The sequence below is a fragment of the Taudactylus pleione genome, unplaced genomic scaffold, assembly GCF_031769625.1.
Source record: "Taudactylus pleione unplaced genomic scaffold, aTauple2 ptg000457l, whole genome shotgun sequence".
Lineage (NCBI taxonomy): Eukaryota > Metazoa > Chordata > Amphibia > Anura > Myobatrachidae > Taudactylus > Taudactylus pleione.
Genome location: NW_028284859.1, coordinates 676,493 through 699,664, shown reverse-complemented (window position 1 = coordinate 699,664; position 23,172 = coordinate 676,493). Strand labels below are relative to the sequence as shown.

General features: G+C 42.9%; 1 long non-coding RNA gene across 1 annotated transcript in view; it reads right to left on the bottom strand.

Moving 5' to 3' along the window:
- The window catches only part of LOC148504740 (uncharacterized), a 92,070-nt gene that overhangs the window by 4,410 nt on the left and 64,488 nt on the right, over positions 1-23,172 (bottom strand). The gene's annotated exons all lie outside the window — the stretch shown is intronic.

Genomic DNA, 23,172 nt, shown 5'->3' with positions numbered 1-23,172 from the left:
GAGGATATTTGATCACAAACTTTTTGCCTGATCTAGGGTGAAAAAAAAGTATCACCAGTTTCTAAAAAGCTACAAGTAATGCATCCCAGACATTTGAAATTGCCGGCCGACCGGCTCAAAAAATGCAGACTTTTAGGTTGCGTAAATAAACTAATGTCATTATGTACAACCGAATCTTTGATGTTGCGACCCCTCTTAAAGGAGGGTAAGATGGTAGAGTTTTGTAACGCAGGTAATTTAGGATCTGTGGACACTATCGGCCAGATGTCCCTTGCAGCTTTCATAATTTTATCACTTGCTGATGTATACTCTTGAGTCCATACTATCCTATTGGATTGTGGTTTAGGTCCCAGAGGTTGCAACGCCTGTGTCCGGGACATAGCGAGTACCCGATCTTTAGCCCGCTTTAGAGTACTATAATGATAGCCTTGTTGCAAAAATTTCTTGGACATGCTATCTATTTGCCTAACTGCATCATGATGATCAGAACATATTCTCAAAATTCTTAAAAATTGAGAATAGGGTAAACCATTCTTAAGGGACTGAGGGTGGTGACTCCCCGCTTGCAAAATCGTGTTTCGATCCGTCGGTTTAACATAGAGGGTGGTCATCAATTCATGACTATCATTCTGGCTGATAGTGACATCCAAAAAGTGGACCTCTTGAAAATTACAGTCATAAGTAAATTTGATAGGATGTACCCTATTATCCAAATCTGCCATCAATTTTTGGAATTTTTCTACTGAGCCTGACCACAACAAGAATATATCATCTATATAACGTGAGTACCCCACAATATATTGTGAAATACTAGGATCACTAAAAAAGAAATCCTCCTCAACGTGAATCATGTATATGTTCGCATAGCTCGGTGCCACACACGAGCCCATGGCACATCCTGAGCGCTGGATGTAAAAACCTTTATCAAATAGAAAAAAATTTCTTGTTAAGGTACGATTCAGTAGAGATATAAAAAAAATCTACATTGGGGCCTGTATAGTCGTCATGATTCGAGATAAAAGAACGAGTTGCCTGTATACCAGCCTCATGTGGAATACTTGTGTATAGACTGCAGACGTCGATAGTACACAATAAATGCTGTTTAGATAAAGGTGATAAATCCTGCAGTCTCAAAATAAACGAAGTGGTATCTTTAAGAAATGTTCTTTTAGTAGACAATAATGGCTGCAAGTAGAAGTCCAAATATTGTGAGATACCGTAATATAAGGAATCTCTGGCAGCGATAATGGGTCTACCTGGAGGGCATCTGGCATCTTTATGTAATTTAGGTATAGTGTAGAATACTGGAATCTTTGGTGTAAGTTGTTTTAATGCTTCACCAGTAGTTTTAGAAATCACGTTGTTATCCACCGCTACCGTCAATAGCTCAAATAGTTCACTTTTGAAGTCATTAGTGGGATCTGTTTCTAGATGTTCATAAATGGAAACATCGGAAAGTTGTCTATAAATTTCAGATTTATATGTAGATAAGTCCTGAATCACAATACCACCGCCTTTGTCGGCAGGACGAATGGTGATATTTTGGTCTTGACTCAGTTGTTTCAAAGCCATTCTTTCTTTGGTTGATAAATTTTTCACGATATGTTCCAAAGAGGAGGAATGGTGAGTAATAGAATTGTCCATATAGTTGGTAAAACTTTTAATACTCACATTAGTAGATAGAGGTGTAAAAGTGGACTTTTTACGAATCGGTAAACTAGGAGCTGGTGTATTATCCAGGCCAAAATGTTCTTTGAGCTTAAGTCTGCGGTCAAATTTGAAAAGATCAATTTTATTTTGAAAGGCATTGGGGGAGCAGGTCGGTACGAAGGACAGACCTTTATCCAGAACTTTAATTTCATCAGTAGATAAAGTCCTTGTAGATAAATTGAAGACTATGTCTTCTTTTGGAAGATCTTTCTTTGCCTTCCTCGCCCATTGCCCACCGCGCCTGGTGCTGGTTCCTTTGTGAGGTCGAGTGTAGACCTTGTTGCTACCCCTAAAGGGGGCCTTTGGCTTGCACTGGTACTTGGCATTTGACTGGCACATTCTGCGTCACTGGAGGATGCTGCTCCACTGGAGAGGTCCGTTTCCAAAGGGAATCTTTTTTGTTGTTTGCGGAACCTGGGTCTTCTATCTCTTGGTTGACCTCTATTATAGGCCCAGCTGTATACCCTCAGTTCCACGTAATCTCTATCCACAGTTTGTAGTTTGGATTTTTTAAACTGGACTAAATCACTCTTGTATTTTTCAATCTGGATGGTTAATAAATTTAACCAATCCTGAGATGTGTCAGTTTTAATTTTAGTAAGATGTAATGATTCAAATGCCTTTATTTTTTCTTTAGCCAAAGTAAGTTCCCTCCGTGCTTCTGCAATGACTAGCAGGATTAAGTCAAATGAACATTTATTAAGAACGGCTACCCACCTACGACAGAATTCGGGATTATACCTTCCAATAGTTGGAATATTCCTAATACAGAATCCACGGGGAATCTTCTGGTCTCTATAATAGTCCGAAAGTGACACCCCGTGTAGGTAATAATCCACCTCTCGTTTTTTTAATCGGGATAACTGTGCTATAAGTTGTTCTACAGTCTCCTCACTGCAAGTATCTTTTAAATTGGATTCAAACAAAATGTTTTCTGCTTCAGTATCTGTCAAATGTAATATTTCACCTCTTGGGAGAAGTACATTACTGAAGCCAGATGTATCTTCCGTGATGGACATCACTTCACTTGAATCAACCATACAGAATCAAAAAAAAGGTAGCCCGTGCAAGATATTAAAAACAATAGTCACTGTGATAACAGTGCACATGTATAAAGTCTGATATAAAAATATAAATTAATCTGGTGCCTTGACAGATGAACCTATGTAGGTCACCCAAATATCCACAAAACCAGTGACCGGCACTCAGACTATCGAATCAGCCTGCGTGGGTGCCAATCTAATAGAGAGACTCTATATGTATACTGTATGGAAGGAGATGGCACTCCACGACAATTGAAAAAACTGCAGACAAAACGGTGTCTTAATAGTCAATGTTTCAGAGCTCTCATGCTCTTTTATCAAGACAAATATCACAAAGTTTACAAAAAACAGACATATACATACACATACCTGAGATAAATCACCGCAGTGCACAACTACGCTGTCAATCCGGAGTCCCGATGACGTCATCGGCGTGAGACACGCTGGCGCTCGGTGACTCACTAGGGGGCGTGTAACTAACGTGAGTCATCACCATGGTAACCCCCTTATACACAATAGCACGGCAGCATGCTGTGAATGAAGAACAGATAATATTTCACTGGAAGAGTCTGGATACCAATCACAACTAAAACTAGTAATACCAAACGACCTGTGTCTCATTACAGAGCAACATATCAACAGGTCTAGAATAATATCATGCATAGCAATAATAGAAGTATATAGATGATATATTCTTGTTGTGGTCAGGCTCAGTAGAAAAATTCCAAAAATTTATGGCAGATTTGAATAATAGGGTACATCCTATCAAATTTACTTATGATTGTAATTTTCAAGAGGTCCACTTTTTGGATGTCACTATCAGCCAGAATGATTGATTGGGTTCCACCGAACCTTCGAGGAGGAAACAGGGATAGAACATTGTTACAGAAAGAAGCGTTCTGGATTTACTGTTTGCAAACTGTTCATCTGGGAGGTTTAAATGAAATGTTGTCCTTCAGTTGTTTTTTATAATTTTTGTGATTCTAGTGTCATTATTATAATATTTCTTTAGGCCAGATGTTCTTCCATTACTTCTATTATTGCTATGCATGATATTATTCTAGACCCGTTGATATGTTGCTCTGTAAAGAGACACAGGTCGTTTGGTATTACTAGTTTTAGTTGTGATTGGTATCCAGACTCTTCCAGTGAAATATTATCTGTTCTTCATTCACAGCATGCTGCCGTGCTATTGTGTATAAGGGGGTTACCATGGTGATGGCTCACGTTAGTTACACGCCCCCTAGTGAGTCACCGAGCGCCAGCGTGTCTCACGCCAATGACGTCATCGGGACTCCGGAGGGACAGCGTGGTTGTGCACTGCGGTGATTTATCTCAGGTATGTGTATATATATGTCTGTTTTTTGTAAACTTTGTGATATTTGTCTTGATAAAAGAGCCTGAGAGCTCTGAAACGTTGACTATTAAGACACCATTTTGTCTGCAGTTTTTTCAATTGTCGTGGAGTGCCATCTCCTTCCATACATATATTAGGGGTGTGCACCGGCCACTTTTCGTGTTTTGTGTTTTGGTTTTGGATCTGGATCTTTCTTCGTGTTTTGGATCTGGATTGGTTTTGCCAAAACCACCCTTCCGTGTTTTGGGTTCTGGGTTTTGTGTTTTGGATCTGTATTTTTTTTAAAAAAAGCATAAAAACAGCTAAAATCACAGAATTTGTAGGTTTTTCTGCTCCTATGCTATTATTAACCTCAATAACCTTAATTTCCACTCATTTCCAGTCTATTCTGAACACCTCACACCTCACAATAGTGTTTTTATGTCCAAAACGTTGCACCGAGGTAGCTGGATGACTATGCTAAGCGACACGAGTGGGCGGCACAAACACGTGACCCATCTAGGCGTGAAACTGCAGTGGCAGACAGGATGGCAGTTTGAAAAACTAGGCCCCAAACTGTACATAATGCAAAGAAAAAAAAGAGGTGCAAGATGGAATTGTCCTTGGGCCCTCCCACCCACCCTTATGTTGTATAAACAGGACATGCACACTTTAACAAACCAATCATTTCAGCGCCAGGGTCTGCCACACAACTGTGGCTGAAATGATTGGTTCGTTTGGGCCCCCACAAAACAAGCTGGCAATTAATGTGTCCCTGCACAAACTGGCTCTATGGAGGCAAGATGTCATCCTCATCCTCCTCATCCACCGATTCCTCACCCTCTTCAGTGTGTACATCCTCATCCTCACAAAGTATTAACTCGTCCCCACTTGAATCCACCACCACAGGTCCCTCTGTACCTTCTGGAGGCTGGTCTCCCTGGAAGAGCTGATAATTCATTTTGATGAACATCATCTTCTCCACATTCTGTGGAAGCAACCTCCTACGCCTTTCGCTGACAAGGTTCCCGGCTGCACTAAACACTCTTTCGGAGTACACACTGGAGGGGGGGCAACTCAGGTAAAATAGAGCCAGTTTGTACAGGGGCCTCCAAATTGCCTCTTTTTCCTGCCAGTACAGGTATGGACTGTCTGCCATGCCTACTTGGATGCTGTCACCGATGTAATCCTCCACCATTCTGTCAATGGTGACAGTATCATATGCAGTGACAGTAGACATGTCAGAAACTGTTGCCAGGTCCTTCAGTCCGGACCAGATGTCCAAACTTGGTCCTGCCTGCCCTGCATCACCGCCAGCGGGTTGCTTAGGATACCTAAGTTTTTTCCTGGCAGCCCCAGTTGCAGGAGAAAATGAAGAAGGAGCCGTTGACGTGTCACGTTCCGCTTCAGCTGACAGTGTGTTCACCAGCAGGTCTTTGCACCTCTGCAGGCTTGTGTCGGCCGGAAAGAGAGACACCACATAGGCTTTAAACCTAGGATCGAGCACGGTGGCCAAAACGTAGTGGTCTGATTTCAACAGATTGACCACCCTGGAATCCTGGCAAAGCGAATGAAGGGCTTCATCCACAAGTCCCACATGCCGAGCGGAATCGCTCCGTCTTAGCTCCTCCTTCACTTTCTCCAGCTGCTTCTGCAAAAGCCTGATGAGGGGAATGACCTGACTCAAGCTGGCAGTGTCTGAACTGACTTCACGTGTGGCAAGTTCGAAGGGCTGGAGAACCTTGCACAACACGGAAATCATTCTCCACTGCGCTTGAGTCAGGTGCATACCCCCTCCTTTGCCTATGTCATAGGTGGATGTATAGGCTTGTATGGCCTTTTGCTGCTCCTCCATCCTCTGAAGCATATAGAGGGTTGAGTTCCACCGCGTCACAACCTCTTGCTTCAGGTGATGGCGGGGCAGGTTCAAGAGTGTTTGCTGGCGCTCCAGTCTTCGGCACGCAGTCGCTGAATGGCGAAAGTGGCCAGAAATTTTTCGGGCCACCCAAAGCGTCTCCTGCACGCCCCTGTCGCTTTTCAGAAAATTCTGCACCACCAAGTTTATTGTGTGAGCAAAACATGGGACGTGCTGGAATTTGCCCAGATGTAATGCCCGCACAATATTGGTGGCGTTGTCAGATATCACAAATCCCCAGGAGAGTCTAAGTGGGGTAAGCCACTGGGCGATGATTTCCCTCAGTTTCTCTAAGAGGTTGTCGGCGGTGTGCCTCTTACTGAAACCGGTGATACACAGCGTAGCCTGCCTTGTAACGAGCTGGCATTTCTGAGATGCTGCTACTGGTGACGCTGCTGCTGTTGCTGCGTAAGGTGATACATCTACCCAGTGGGCTGTCACAGTCATATAGTCCTTAGTCTGCCCTGTTCCACTTGTCCACATGTCCGTGGTTAAGTGGACATTGTGTACAACGGCATTTTTCAGGACACTGAGGACACTTTTTCTGACGTTTCTGTACAGTCTCGGTATCGCCTGCCTAGTGAAGTGGAATCTAGACGGGATTTGGAACCGGGGACACACTACCTCCATCAATTGTCTAAATCCCACTGCACTAATGGCGGATACCGGACGCACGTCTAACACCAACATAGCAGTCAAGGCCTCAGTTATACGTTTTGCTTCAGGATGACTGCTGTCGTACTTCATCCTCCTCGCTAAGGACTGTTGGAGGGTCAATTGTTTAGTAAAAGTAGTGGTGTTCCTACTTCCTCTCTGGGATGATGAACGACTCCCAGCAGCAGCAACAGCAGCAGCGGCAGCAGTAGGCGTAGCAATGCAGGATCCTCCGGAGGAATCCCGGATAGGAGAGTCAGTCATGCCAGTGACATGGCCTGCAGGACTACTTCCGATCCTAACTAAGGAGGAAATTGACGAGGAGGGAGTTGACGGTGTGGTTTGCAGGCGCTTGGATACAACAGGACAACGGGATTTAGGTGTCCCTGGACTGCTTACGGTCTTAGCCAAAGTTTCTGAACTTGACAGTAACTTTTTATGAATGCGCTGCAGGTGCCGTATAAGGGAGGATGTTCCTAGGTGGTTGACGTCCCTACCCCTACTTATTTCACCTTTACATATGGTACATATGGCAAGACAGTTGTTGTCCGGATTTGGATAGAAATATTGCCAGACCAAAGAGGTGGAATGTTTGGTCTTCTGCCCAGGCATGACCGTGATGGGCTTTTTCATCCCACGGACAACAACTGTCTCCCCCGGAGCCTGATTTAAACAAACCACATCACCATCAGAATCCTCCTCGCCAACTTCCTCCTCAGCACCAGCTACACCAGTATCCTCATCCTGTTGTACTTCAACAGTGACATCTTCAATTTGCATATCAGCAAGTGGACTGTGGGTGCTCCTTTCAGCACTTGCAGGGGGCGTGCAAATGGTGGAAAGAGCCACCTCTTCCCGTCCAGTGCTGGGAAGGTCAGGCATCGCAACCACCACCACACTTGGACTCTCCTTGGGGATTTGTGATATCTTCTTAGAAAGCACAGTTCTTCGCTGTGCTTTTGCCAGCTTAACTCTTTTGATTTTTTTAGTGGGAGGAGGGCTTCCATCGTCATGTGAAGCTGAACCACTAGTCATGAACATACTAGGGATCGACCTTAGCCGTTCCTTGCCACTCCGTGTCGTAAATGGCATATTGGCAAGTTTACGTTTCTCTTCAGCTGATTTAAATGTCTTTTTCAAGGTCATTTTCCTGAACTTTGCCATTTGGGATTGTATGTGCCCTCTACTATGACATTGGGCATCGGCCTTGGCAGACGACGTTGATGGCATGTTATCGTCTATGTCATGACTAGTGGCAGCAGCTTCAGCACTAGGAGGAAGTGGTTCTTGATCTTTCTCTATTTTATTTTTATCGGAGAAAGTTTGGTCCTCCATTTATGTTATATCGATTTGATATATACGTGCGGCTAAACACAGAAAATAATTTTTTTTTGGGTTTGGACTGGAGTGTACTTTGTGGGTTACAGCACCCTTTAACGGTCAAGCCAGCCGGCCCTTTACTTATGACACAGGCGCACGCTTGGCACTACTTTGTTGATGCACGTGCGGCTACTGCGCACACAATTCACAAACACAGAAAATAATTTTTTTTTTGGTTTGGACTGGAGTGTACTTTCGGGGGTTACAGCACCCTTAACGGTCAAGCCAGCCGGCCCTTTACTTATGACACAGGTGCACGCTTGGCACTACTTTGTTGATGCACGTGCGGCTACTGCGCACACAATTCACAAACACAGAAAATAATTTTTTTTTAGGTTTGGACTGGAGTGTACTTTCGGGGGTTACAGCACCCTTAACGGTCAAGCCAGCCGGCCCTTTACTTATGACACAGGTGCACGCTTGGCACTACTTTGTTGATGCACGTGCGGCTACTGCGCACACAATTCACAAACACAGAAAATAATTTTTTTTTTGGTTTGGACTGGAGTGTACTTTCGGGGGTTACAGCACCCTTAACGGTCAAGCCAGCCGGCCCTTTACTTATGACACAGGCGCACGCTTGGCACTACTTTGTTGATGCACGTGCGGCTACTGCGCACACAATTCACAAACACAGAAAATAATTTTTTTTTGGTTTGGACTGGAGTGTACTTTCGGGGGTTACAGCACCCTTTAACGGTCAAGCCAGCCGGCCCTTTACTTATGACACAGGCGCACGCTTGGCACTACTTTGTTGATGCACGTGCGGCTACTGCGCACACAATTCACAAACACAGAAAATAATTTTTTTTTTGGTTTGGACTGGAGTGTACTTTCGGGGGTTACAGCACCCTTAACGGTCAAGCCAGCCGGCCCTTTACTTATGACACAGGTGCACGCTTGGCACTACTTTGTTGATGCACGTGCGGCTACTGCGCACACAATTCACAAACACAGAAAATAATTTTTTTTTTGGTTTGGACTGGAGTGTACTTTCGGGGGTTACAGCACCCTTAACGGTCAAGCCAGCCGGCCCTTTACTTATGACACAGGCACACGCTTGGCACTACTTTGTTGATGCACGTGCGGCTACTGCGCACACAATTCACAAACACAGAAAATAATTTTTTTTTGGTTTGGACTGGAGTGTACTTTCGGGGGTTACAGCACCCTTTAACGGTCAAGCCAGCCGGCCCTTTACTTATGACACAGGCGCACGCTTGGCACTACTTTGTTGATGCACGTGCGGCTACTGCGCACACAATTCACAAACACAGAAAATATATTATTTTTTTAGCACTTGGGGGGAGCACCCCTGATGGACAGAGCACCCCCTGGACAACACTACAGCACTCCTTTAGGACTGGGACACTGCACAGGACTTTGGAGTGGACACAGCCCCTATGGAGAACTGACTGCACAACACAGTCCAGCCAGCCCCTATGGACTTTGAAGTAGTGGACACAGCCCCTATTAACAACAGCAGCACAGCACAACACAGCCAGCCCCTATGGACTTTGAAGTAGTGGACAACAGCAGCACTACACTACACTACACTACACTACACTACACAGCCCTAACTCCCACCCTCCCTCTTCACTGTCCACAGCCGAGTGAGAAAATGGCGCCGACGCGGGTACCTTATATAGGATCCAAAACCCGCGAGACTCGGAAGGCGGGATGATGACGTTTTGCCTCGATTTCAGATCCGAGTCAGGCGGGAAAAGTCGAGCCTGACTCGGATCGGACTCGGATCGGGGGGGCTCGGGGGGGTTCGGATTTCAGAAATCCGAACCCGCTCACCCCTAACATATATATATATCATATAGATGAGAATGTGTTTGCTGATTTCTTAATTCTCAAAAAACATATCCTCGTTCCTCTCTGAACATATAGACATTGGCGTAGCTTGGAGCTATGTTACTGCCCATGGCACATCCAGATACTTTTAGGAAGAATTTGCCATTGTACATAAAGTAATTGCGTGAAAGAGTCAAATTGAGTAATTGTAAGAAAAAAATCTTTGTCAAGAATTGTCATCTGTTGTTGTTCAATAAATGATCTCATAGTATTGATTCCATGGTTGTGTGGAATCGAGGTGTACAAACTTGAAACATCCATCACACAGATGAGTGTGCCCGTGGGAACGTCTCAGATCATTTGTAATGACAGAAGGAATGCCGTGGTGTCCTTGATGTAGGATGGTTGAGATGCATCTAGTGGCTGTAGTATAGTGTCGAGAAACATGGAAATCGGTTGGCAAAGGGAATTTCTCGCCGATATAATTGGGCGACCGGGGGGAGATTGGAGATATTTGTGATTTTTGGGTATGGTGTATATTATAGGTACCACTGGGAATTCTTGAGTCAGAGCTATCATTAACTTTTCACTAATTATTCCATCCTGTTTTGCATGAGTAAGGATCTGATTCAATTCCCTCTTATAGTCATTGGTGGGATCTTTTGCCAGTAATTGATACGTATTTAAATCTGCTAATTGTCTTTCTAATTCATTCATGTAATCGCTCAAATTCTGGACAACAATGGCGCCCCCTGATCAGCAGGGCATATAATAATGTCCCTGTAGGCACTCAGGGCCTCATTCAGAGTCGGTCTTTGTGGCTGCTCGGTCATAAGGTAAAAGGGACTGGATATGCAAATGAAGTGCTCGCAAGTTGCGTCGTTAAGATGAGATCGTCAGCTGGACGAGCGAGGGGAGGATGCGGCTGTAAGACTACAAACACGCCCCCTTCTCATTCGCAATACACGTCATCTCCGGACATATAAGGATTAATCAAGACCATCGGAGCTGGTCGTAGAGCTTAAGGTTGACCATACCCACTCTTAAGCATGACGATCAAGTCAGTGTAAAAACCTCCCATGTCACATGTGCCATGACACTACTTAGTTAATTATGCACTCACATAAAACGCCATTTGCATAGTCAGGCACGCCTGCGTTCGGATCTCCACTCCCCCTTTCACAAGCACCTTCCCCTGTTACCACTCACAAACGCCTCATCCTGTCACTCAAACTAACGACCTGGCTGTGTTCAAGGAAAGAGCAATTTCTGATGGTAATAGCTAGTTTGCGCATGTGTATTGCGAAATTTATGCATGCGCAGTTTAGCGAACATCGGTAGCGTACGACCGAGTGGCCACAACGACCGTCTCTGGATGAGGTCCTCAATTCCTTTAACGGGGTCTTTTCCTTTAGTGTCAGATTATAATGTTGTTTGCTGGGTGCTTTGTTGTATCTGGATACAGAGTCGTCCATAAGGCGATTGAATGTTTTCAATGAAGAGTTAAAGGACTGTGGGTAGAAGGTTGATTTGCTTCGAACAGACAGAAACTTAGCGAAAGGATTGTGGCTTTCAATTTGTGTGTTGGTTTGAAAAAATTCCTGTAGCCTGAGGTTACGTGAGAAATTATGTAAATCAACGAGCCACTTTAGGTCGCTATGTGTGTAAGTGGGAACATAAGAGATGCCCTTATTTAAGACACTGATTTCGATGTCTGATAGAATCCGCGAAGAGACGTTACATATCAGATTTTCTTTTTGGAGGGTTGTCCTCTTATGCCTCTGCCGATGGGTGGGTGTCCTTTTATGACTGTCTCCCCTTGAGCAATATTCTCTGCCCCTAAAGGGGGTGTTTGTGTTTCCAGATTATCATCAGATTTGTGAATGGCGAATTCAAAATCGCTATTAGACGTGTTAGTTTCAACCTGTTTGTTCTCTCGTCTTTGGTCAGATCTGTAGTCCCACTTATATTCCAATTGCTGGGATGCTCCTCAGAGATTACCCCATCCAGGGGCACCACAAATACAAACTTTTGAAAAAAAGAGCGCACTTACCAGAGCTTGTAAAAAGAAAAGGAGGGATTTATTCCAATAGTTATATCATATGAACATACAAAGATGCAACGTTTTGATCTAGATAAGACCTTCTTCAGGCAAAGACAACCAGTCCACTGACTGTATAACCACCACAGTGACAATCCACTGCTATATATACCCTAACCACTTGCCAGAAGTACCCACAGCTGAGCTATGGTCAGGAAGTGGTATGTGCACTGCTGAGTCAGATTGCTGTTCACCTGGTCACCATGATTCCCACAAGGCCAGCTGGCCCTGATTGCTTGTTAGCTTTGTTGCCTTGGTGACAGACTCAGGTTTCCTACATTGCCAGCCACGAGTGCATGTAAACAGGAAGTGACGCTATGGAGTTGTTTAATCAGTGGAACATTGAGACAGACTTGTGATGATGTCACTTCCTGTGCAATCATCTGTGGGTACTTTTGGCAAGTGGTTAGGGTATATATATAGCAGTGGATTGTCACTGTGGTGGTTATAGTCAGGTGAGTGTGCTCTATTTTCCAAAGTATAATATATATATATATATATATATACACATACATACATACACACATACACACACACACATATATACATATATATAGCAATGCTCATATTTCTGAGTGTGTTTTTTTTTTAAATTAAGAAATAGTGTGGTCACATACCAAAGGCACGGCAGATGTTTGAGTGCCTTGGATTGAGGCCAATTGTTTATACATTTTTTTATTTTATTTTCACAAGTATTTAGATCATATTTAGATTCTATTCTTATTCATATAAATTTTCACTGTAGATAATACATTTAAATTGTTCAGCCACTTAGTGGGATGTCATTTCTGTAATTACGCGATGATGTGTAACCCATGTGACAGACACTCAGGTGTTTTGGTGGGCAGTCTCCTGTTAAAATGTTCAGCTATGGTCATTCCTAATCATTTGGCTCGAATTGCCAGGGGCCAGATGTATGACAAATACATACTGTGGTTCACAAGTTCGAGTATACTACTGGTCACTAGTAATGTAATGTTCTGGATAGCCGACCTTGTTAACTCAATTCCAATATATTTGTATCATATTTTAATTGAATATATAAGGTTTTTGCCAGTAATACATGCTTCAATGCTTAGCTTAATATGGTCATAAGTAACCAAATTGTCAACTGGCCATGCCATATATACTGTAGGTGCTTTTTATTTACTGTATATTTTTTTTCTCATCCTTCTAATAAATTGTGTTACTTTTTAATGTAATTGTTTTCTTTTTTGTGAATATAAAATATTGTTACTATTATTACTTCTATCATCAGATTGCAGCACCATTACTTAGGCCAGGCATACACTAAACAATTATCGGGGCGATCCACCCGATATCAGCGGATCCCCCGATAATCGCAATGTGTGTGCGGGTGACCAAGGGTAAAATATGGATCGGTCAGGCATGCTGGAATATCCAGCATGCCCATCCAATGCGATATTTTGTATGTTAACTTTTGCCCACATCGGGTAGTGTATGCCCAGCTGCGGCTGACATTTGCCGTTCCTTCCCAAGGAAGGAACGGGGAAATGTCTCCTCCCCGGGGGCGGAGAGCAGATATCGGGGCCAATACACAGATAACTCACAGTGTATGCCCGCAATATCTGCAAGGTGACAGGCTGCCAGATAAAATTTCTATCGGTCTGACAGGCATTTTATCTGGCAGTGTATGCCCAGCATTACAATTACAGATATAAGCTTGCCTAGCAATCTGGCACTTCTGTTTGTGTAAATGAATAGTAAAAGGACTGCTCTGGAGTGCCACAATACTGTTAAAATTAGGTGCTCATGCTCACGGAGCCTGATTGTTCAGCTTCTAGTAAAAATCTATATATGAAGAATTATATAGGAAAAGATCAAATTTTGTTAGTTTCTGTGGTTGCTTCAGTTTTCTCCCTCGCCCAATTTCTATCAAATAATGATCAGACATATCACATGTTTCTTGTATACTGTATATATTTTACAGAATATAACTATGTAACATTAATATATATATATATTGTACCTCGTGTAGACATTGGGGTCAATGCAAAGTTGAATGCAGATGAGTCATATGCAACTCAGTTACAGTACATCTACACTTGCAGCTGAAGAGCATAACTGGGTAGTAACGTAGGCAAAGTTTAGCGATGGTGTATTGTCACAACTGTGGGCTATGCGGAGTTCAGCATATGTGATGATACATCTGTTACACATGGGTTGGAGTTGACATCCTGGCAGTCGGGATGCCAGCCCTCAGAATACTGCCGCCAGAATCCCAATAGCAGTCAGAATCCTGGCGCCAGAATCTCAACCACTGACATCCAGATGGTATTAAGGTTAGGCACTAGGGCATGGGTCTTCAACCTTTGGCCCTCCAGCTGCTGTGGAACTACACATCCCAGCATGCCCTGCCACCATTATGATAGAACAGCATGCTAAAACTGTGGCAGGGCATCCTGGGATTTGTAGTTCCACAGCAGCTATAGGGCCAAAGATTGAAGACTCATGCACTAGGGGGAGGGTTAGTCTGCAGGGGGCAGGGTTAGGGTTAGGTTGCAGGGGGATGGTTAGGCTGAGGGAACGGTGGGTTAGGCAACTTATTTTGGAGCCCAACCCGTTATAGATCGATCTCTTGAACCAGTGCTAAGATTGGCACAAGTGCGCTTTGATGATGTCAGCTATGAAATCAAGCGTATTTGGCTGCATAGATGGGTACAACTCTTTATATGGGTAAAAATATCCACATTTGTATCAATGTATGCAATGCAGATGTAATGACTATCTTGCATTCAACTCTACATCAACCCCACTGTAGTCAGTAAGACATGAGAAGCCAAGGTTTAAAAGTATATCCAGATAAATAAGTCATATAACAGGCAAACTATTGTCTTGATCTTGTATTTGTGGGGCTTATTAGAGGCCTAATGTAGCTAAATTGAGCGTAAGCTGTGCTTAGTATATATGAATGGCTCCTGTGATTTTAAAGTGAAATAGTGGACAGTCAATGTTGCCTGAAGAGTTCTTGTACCATAATGGCTTCTTAATGCTTATTTTGTTGTTCCAAATAATGCAAAACCGTATACCACTATGTCCTGTTAATGAGCACCACCATCTGCTGTTACCACTAAATCCAAAATCACAGACCTTGAGACAATTAATAAAAACACATTGGTTGGCGACAGCTTAATTGACTGGATGGCTAAACTAATTATATAAGTTGAGAGCTATTAAAGAGACCATGGGGTCTATTTACTAAGCTGTGTTAGGAGATAAAGTGAATGGACATAAGGTACTAGCCAATCAGCTCCTGTCATTTTTCAAACACAGCCTGTGACATGGCAGTTAGGAGATAATGTGAACTGAGGTAAGGTACTAGCCAATCAGCTCCTAACACAGCTTAGTAAAAAGACCCTTTAATTACATTGAAATGTCAAAAATTATAAAAGGTGAATAAAGAGTATGCCACACATAACATCTATGGCTGGATTACTGGTGGGCAACGTAATACTCCATGTAAAGGTTTCTAGATGTCGCTATAAAATTAATCAATTTCATGACACCTCTAAAGATTCCACTACTTCCTTAAGATATGTAGAGAATTTAGGCAGCAGAGACACTCCGGGCACATACTGTAACAGTTTCTTTTAGAGACGCAAAGGGCTAAAAAAAAAGGCTCAAACGCATATACACAAGGAGGAACAATAGGCAACATAAAGAACCCTTGATTGAAGAAAAAGTTATATTTAACCTCTATAAGACCCCATTAACTGAAACGGAAGACACAGTAAGGGGTTCACTTTTGTCCCCACCACACTATTTGATACATTCACATTGAAAACTGAAACCTTCAAGCTCTAGTGATAGTTAAAATAAAAAATAGAAATAATATTTTGTCAAAAAACACAGAGAAGATTCTGAGTCGGACATTTCCCTACAAGTATTTAATGGCACCCGTGTCTACCTATCTTAATTATTAACAATTTCACTAATTTTGTGGACAAAGAGGAGACTGATCAAGCCTCAGGATGTCAGTATGCAGTATTTAACCTTTCTAAAAAATTAAAAAAGATGGCCTTTAGGATATATAAGCAGACCCAAAATAACAACGACAAAGAGGTGAATCTTGCCAGAAGGAAGGAGGCTAAGAAGGTGATTAGGTGTGCAAAGGCAGAAGCTAAGGCAAAAATGGCCCAGTCAGTAGATAAAAGGGTGCAAAACTTTTTTGAAGTATATAAGTGAAAGGCGGAAGTTAAATGGAGGAATAAAAAGACTTAGAGTAAGTGCATGATCGAGGGAGACAAAGATATAGCAGATCATCTAAATAATTATTATTGTTCAGTGTTCACTACAGAAAAAAAGGGGAAGGGGCCACAGTTAAGTTGCAGAGGTATTCATAAAAATTAAGTACATGAAAGTACATTTACAGAGGAGGGGGTCCTAACAGAACTGTCAAAACTGAAAGTGGATAAATCAATGGGGCCGGATGGGATACATCCAAGGATACTAAAAGAGCTTAAAGGGGTGCTGGTAACACCATTAACAGAATTATTCAATCAGTCGCTAGTATCAGGAGTGATTGCAGAGTACTGGAAAAGAGCAAATGTAATACCACTGTACAAAAGTGGCAGCAAAGAAGAAGCAAATAACTACAGACCAGCGAGCCTTACATCAGTAGTGGGAAAAATAATGGAAACACTATTAAAAAAAAGAGTGGTGGAATATCTCAAATTCAACCATTTACAGCAGTGATTCCCAACCTCGGTCCTCAAGGCACACTAACAGTCCTGGTTTTAGTGATATCCATGCTTGTGCACAGATGGTTAAATCAAAATAACTGAGATACTAATTAAGTCACCTGTGCTCATATATGGCTATCCTTAAAACCTGGACTGATAGTGTACCTTGAAGACCGTGGTTGGGAACCTCTGATTTACAGGATCCCAAACAGCATGGATTTACTCAGGGGAGATCATGCCAAAGAAATCGTATTGACTTTTTTGACTGGGTGACAAAGGTAATAGATCAAGGGGGGGCCATAGATGTAGCTTATCTAGACTTTAGTAAGGCTTTTGACACTGTCCCGCATCACAAAATGATAAACAAACTGGAAAGCTTGGGATTGGATTCTATGACTGTTGAATGGATAAGATCTTGGTTGCGGGATAGGAAACAGAGAGTTGTAGTAAATGGAGTATATTCACGGAAGGGAAAGGTAACCAGTGGAGTACCCCAGGGATCTGTATTTGGGCCGATGCTTTTTAATATCTATGTTGGTGACATTGCAAATAATATTAAAGGGAAAGTATGCCTTTTTGCAGATGACACAAAAGTATGCAACAGGGTAAACACACCAGGAGGGGTAAAAAAATGACTGAGGATCTGGATAGACTAGATGAATGGGCAAGAATATGGCAACTACAGTTTAATGTAAAAAAATGCAAAATCATGCACTTGGGTCTCAATAACCTAAAGGACACTACTATCAAGGACACTGTAATGGAAAATACAGAGGAGGAAAGGGATTTAGGAGTCACCATTTCAAATTACTTAAAGGCAGGCAAGCAATGCACCAAAGCTTTGAGGAAGGCAAGTCAGATGCTTGGTTGCATAGGGAGGGGAATCAGTAGCAGGAAAAAAGAAGTGATAATAACACTGTATAGATCATTGGTACGGCCTCATCTAGAATATTGTGTTCAGTTCTGGAGGCCAAATCTCCAGAAGGCTATAGACACATTAGAGATGGTACAAAGAAGGGCAACTAAAATGGTGCATGGCCTACATCACAGAACTTACCCGGAAAGACTAAAAATCTGAATATGTATAGTTTGGAACAGAGAAGGGAAAGGGGGGACATGATAGAAACTTTCAAATACATGAAGGGTATTTGAAGCATTCTTCAAAGGAAGAGACGTACAAGAACACGAGGACATGCACTGAAACTGGAGGGAGGTAAGCTCAGAGGAAATTTGAGGAAAAATTACTTCACAGAAAGGGTAGTGGATAAGTGGAAGAGCCTCCCATCACAGGTGGTTGAAGCTAAAATGGTGGAATAATTTAAACACGCTTGGGATAGGCATAAGTATATATCTTTAAGAGAGATGTAAGGAGCAAATAGGATTGAAGTTGCCTAAAGGATACATGAAAAGGGGCAGACTAGATGGGCCAAGTGGTTCTTATCTGCCGACAAATTCTATGTTTCTAAAGAAGAATTTATGGATTTGAAGAATCTTGGACGTCAGTCTGACATTACAATTAGGTTGGCGGAGAAGGGGGGCTCGATAGTGGCACAGGACAATGGGGATCATAAGCAGGAAATCGCTAAAGAATTTTCATATTCCAAAATATATCGGTTATTGCTTTCGGGTTGGGTGTGAAATACCGACAGTGGAAGCCCGACAGCAGGAGAATACAAACGGCGTATATAAGTCACCTAACCCTACCCTTTTCCCCCCTCTAACCATTCCTTGGCGGTGCCTAACCCAAAGCCCCCCCAGGGGTGCCTAAACCTAACCCTCCCTTCCCGCACCTTAAACCTAACCCTCCCTGGGGGGGTTCCTAACCTTAAGTCCCCCTGTGAGTGCCGAAACCTATCCCTTCCCCCCGTGGCTAACTGCTAAGGATGCCCGGATTTACCTCATTTGGTCCTGCGTCCTTCGGCATTCATGCAACAGGTTTAAGATAGGCATCGGTATTTTGCGCATATCTTAAGTCCCATGTCGGGCTTCCACAGTCGGGATATAGACATGTTGGGCTTCCACAGTCTATTGACTACATCCCATTGCTTTCATATACAATGATGTGCTTTAACAAAGAGCTAGATATAGACATCAGTCATTTTAGCCCAAGTTAAGAAGGCTTTGGTCTGAGAATTTCCCATTAGGTCCTTGCTGTATGCCATACCTAAGATTCACATAAACCTGCAGGAACCATTGGAAAGACCCATTATCTCAGTCCAAGGTTTTTTGTTCCAACCAATTTCCACCAGCTTGGACTTCTTCCTCCAATCTAGAGTGCAATGCTCCATTCCTAAAAGACACTACAACATGTTTATTGATTTGGAAAATCTCAAATATCTGATCATTGACTTTTATGTACTATCAGCATTTGCCCGCAGCTTAGCTTGTGTGCATGTCTGTTATTGCTCAGTAAAACTAATTTTACAAAGACAGAAGTGGCATCTAATATTGTGATGTATATTTTATATTGTAGACATTGATCTGAAAATGTCTTGGTAAACAATATTTGCAGTTTTTCCTTCAGGGATTAACACAAAAAAAATATGCTTGTATCTAACAACTCATGAGTAAGCCACTTGACCAACAGTAACACTGAAAGGTTGTAAGTAACATGAGCAGTGACTCTATGATATTTAGTAATTGTCTTGGTGCACCATCTAATGGATTGACATGTATGCTACAACTTCATGAGTCAAAATAAGCTGCCTGTTTAGTGCTTAATATATAGTTGGATTTTCCTGAAAAATTGATTTTGAGATTATATATATACACATATCGGTATACATAGACACCATATTGCAACCCTTTGTGACCAAAGGCTTAAGTTACATTAAGGACACTGGGGACTTTCTAGAAAAATTAAAGAGTATTAGAGACCTCCCCATTGATGTTTTTGGTCACAATGGATGTGTGCTCATTGTACACCATAATTCCCCACTGTGATGGACTTAATGCCCTTTGGGAAATGCTGACTGATGCAGATTTAACTTTACACTCCACAAATCATCCTCCAATTGAATATATATTGGAAATAACAGAATTGGGGGTAAATAATTTTTTCATGTATGGTAAGGATTTTTATTTGCAATGCTCTGGGACAGTGATGGGATCTAATCTCGCATCAATTTATGCAACATCTACATGGCTGAGTACAAGATTAAAAATATATTCCCACTGTTCTGGGGACAGATTATTTTCTTTAAATGTTTCATTGATGATGTATCCTTAATTTGGTGCGGCACTCAAGAAAGTTTTGTAGATATAATGACCCATCTGAATACTCTAGATAGCCCAGTCCATTTCACATATTAGAATGAGTACACTATGATTACTTTGATTTAACGAATATATAATATATATATATTAGGGGTGTGCACCGGCCACTTTTCGTGTTTTGTGTTTTGGTTTTGGATCTGGATCTTTCTTCGTGTTTTGGATCTGGATTGGTTTTGCCAAAACCACCCTTCCGTGTTTTGGGTTCTGGGTTTTGTGTTTTGGATCTGTATTTTTTTGAAAAAAATCATAAAAACAGCTAAAATCACAGAATTTGTAGGTTTTTCTGCTCCTATGCTATTATTAACCTCAATAACCTTAATTTCCACTCATTTCCAGTCTATTCTGAATACCTCACACCTCACAATAGTGTTTTTATGTCCAAAAGGTTGCACCGAGGTAGCTGGATGACTATGCTAAGCGACACGAGTGGGCGGCACAAACACGTGACCCATCTAGGCGTGAAACTGCAGTGGCAGACAGGATGGCATTGAAAAACTAGGCCCCAAACTGTACATAATGCAAAGAAAAAAAAAGAGGTGCAAGATGGAATTGTCCTTGGGCCCTCCCACCCACCCTTATGTTGTATAAACAGGACATGCACACTTTAACAAACCAATCATTTCAGTGCCAGGGTCTGCCACACAACTGTGGCTGAAATGATTGGTTTGTTTGGGCCCCCACAAAACAAGCTGGCAATTTATCTGTCCCTGCACAAACTGGCTCTACGGAGGCAAGATGTCATCCTCATCCTCCTCATCCACCGATTCCTCACCCTCTTCAGTGTGTACATCCTCATCCTCATAGAGTATTAATTCGTCCCTGCTGGAACCACAGGTCCCTCTGTACGTTCTGGAGGCTGGTCTCCCTGGAAGAGTTGATAATTCATTTTATGAACATCATCTTCTCCACATTTTGTGGAAGCAACCTCCTACGCCTTTCGCTGACAAGGTTCCCGGCTGCACTAAACACTCTTTCGGAGTACACACTGGAGGGGGGGCAACTCAGGTAAAATAGAGCCAGTTTGTACAGGGACCTCCAAATTGCTTCTTTTTCCTGCCAGTACAGGTACGGACTGTCTGACATGCCTACTTGGATGCTGTCACCGATGTAATCCTTTAACAGACAGACGCACGCTTGTCGCTGCTGCTTTGAGGATGCAAGTGCGGCTACATCGCACACAAGTCACAAACACATTAAAAAAATAGTTTTTTATTTTTTGGAGCACTTTGAGAGTTAGACCACCCTTTAACAGACAGACGCACGCTTGTCGCTGCTGCTTTAAGGATGCAGGTGCGGCTAGAGCCCACACATTTCACAAAGACCGAAAAAAAAAGAACAATATTTTTATTGTTTGTGTAGCACACTTTGAGGGTGTCACCACCCTTTAACAGACAGACGCACGCTTGTCGCTGCTGCTTTGAGGATGCAGGTGTGGCTACAGCCCACACATTTCACAAAGACCCAAAAAAAAAGAACAATATTTTAATTGTTTGTGTAGCACACTTTGAGGGTGTCACCACCCTTTAACAGACAGACGCACGCTTGTCGCTGCTGCTTTAAGGATGCAGGTGCGGCTACAGCCCACACATTTCACAAAGACCGAAAAAAAAGAACAATATTTTAATTGTTTGTGTAGCACACTTTGAGGGTGTCACCACCCTTTAACAGACAGACGCACGCTTGTCGCTGCTGCTTTAAGGATGCAGGTGCGGCTACAGCCCACACAATTCACAAAGACAGAAAAAAGTAGAATATTTTAATTGTTTGTGTAGCACACTTTGAGGGTGTCACCACCCTTTAACAGACAGACGCACGCTTGTCGCTGCTGCTTTGAGGATGCAGGTGGAATCTAGACGGGATTTGGAACCGAGGACACACTACCTCCATCAATTGTCTAAATCCCACTGCACTAATGTCGGATACCGGACGCACGTCTAACACCAACATAGCAGTCAAGGCCTCAGTTATACGTTTTGCTTCAGGATGACTGCTGTCGTACTTCATCCTCATCACTAGGGACTGTTGGAGGGTCAATTGTTTAGTAAAAGTAGTGATGTTCCTACTTCCTCTCTGGGATGATGAACAACTCCCAGCAGCAGCAACAGCACTAGGAGGAAGTGGTTCTTGATCTTTCCCTATTTTATTTTTATCGGAGAAAGTTTGGTCCTCCATTTATGTTATATTGATATATATACGTGCGGCTAAAGCGCACACAAACACAGAAAATATTTTTTTATTTTTGCTGGAGAGTAGTGCACTTTGTGGGTTACACAACCCTTTAAGAAATGAGCCAGCCGGCTCTTTACTTATGGGACACAGGCGCACGCTTGGCGCTGCTCCTTTGTTGATGCACGTGCAGCCACAGTGCACACAAGTCACAAATACAGAAAATATATATTTTTTTGGTTTGGAGTGTACTTTGGGGGTTACAGAACCCTTTAACGGTCAAGCCAGCCGGCCCTTTACTTATGACACAGGCGCACGCTTGGCACTACTTTGTTGATGCACGTGCGGCTACTGCGCACACAATTCACAAACACAGAAAATAATTTTTTTTTTGGTTTGGACTGGAGTGTACTTTCGGGGGTTACAGCACCCTTTAACGGTCAAGCCAGCCGGCCCTTTACTTATGACACAGGCGCACGCTTGGCACTACTTTGTTGATGCACGTGCGGCTACTGCGCACACAATTCACAAACACAGAAAATAATTTTTTTTTTGGTTTGGACTGGAGTTTACTTTCGGGGGTTACAGCACCCTTAACGGTCAAGCCAGCCGGCCCTTTACTTATGACACAGGCGCACGCTTGGCACTACTTTGTTGATGCACGTGCGGCTACTGCGCACACAATTCACAAACACAGAAAATAATTTTTTTTTTGGTTTGGACTGGAGTGTACTTTGGGGGTTACAGCACCCTTAACGGTCAAGCCAGCCGGCCCTTTACTTATGACACAGGCGCACGCTTGGCACTACTTTGTTGATGCACGTGCGACTACTGCGCACACAATTCACAAACACAGAAAATATATTATTTTTTTAGCACTTGGGGGGAGCACCCCTGATGGACAGAGCACCCCCTGGACAACACTACAGCACTCCTTTAGGACTGGGACACTGCACAGGACTTTGGAGTGGACACAGCCCCTATGGAGAACTGACTGCACAACACAGTCCAGCCAGCCCCTATGGACTTTGAAGTAGTGGACACAGCCCCTATTAACAACAGCAGCACAGCACAACACAGCCAGCCCC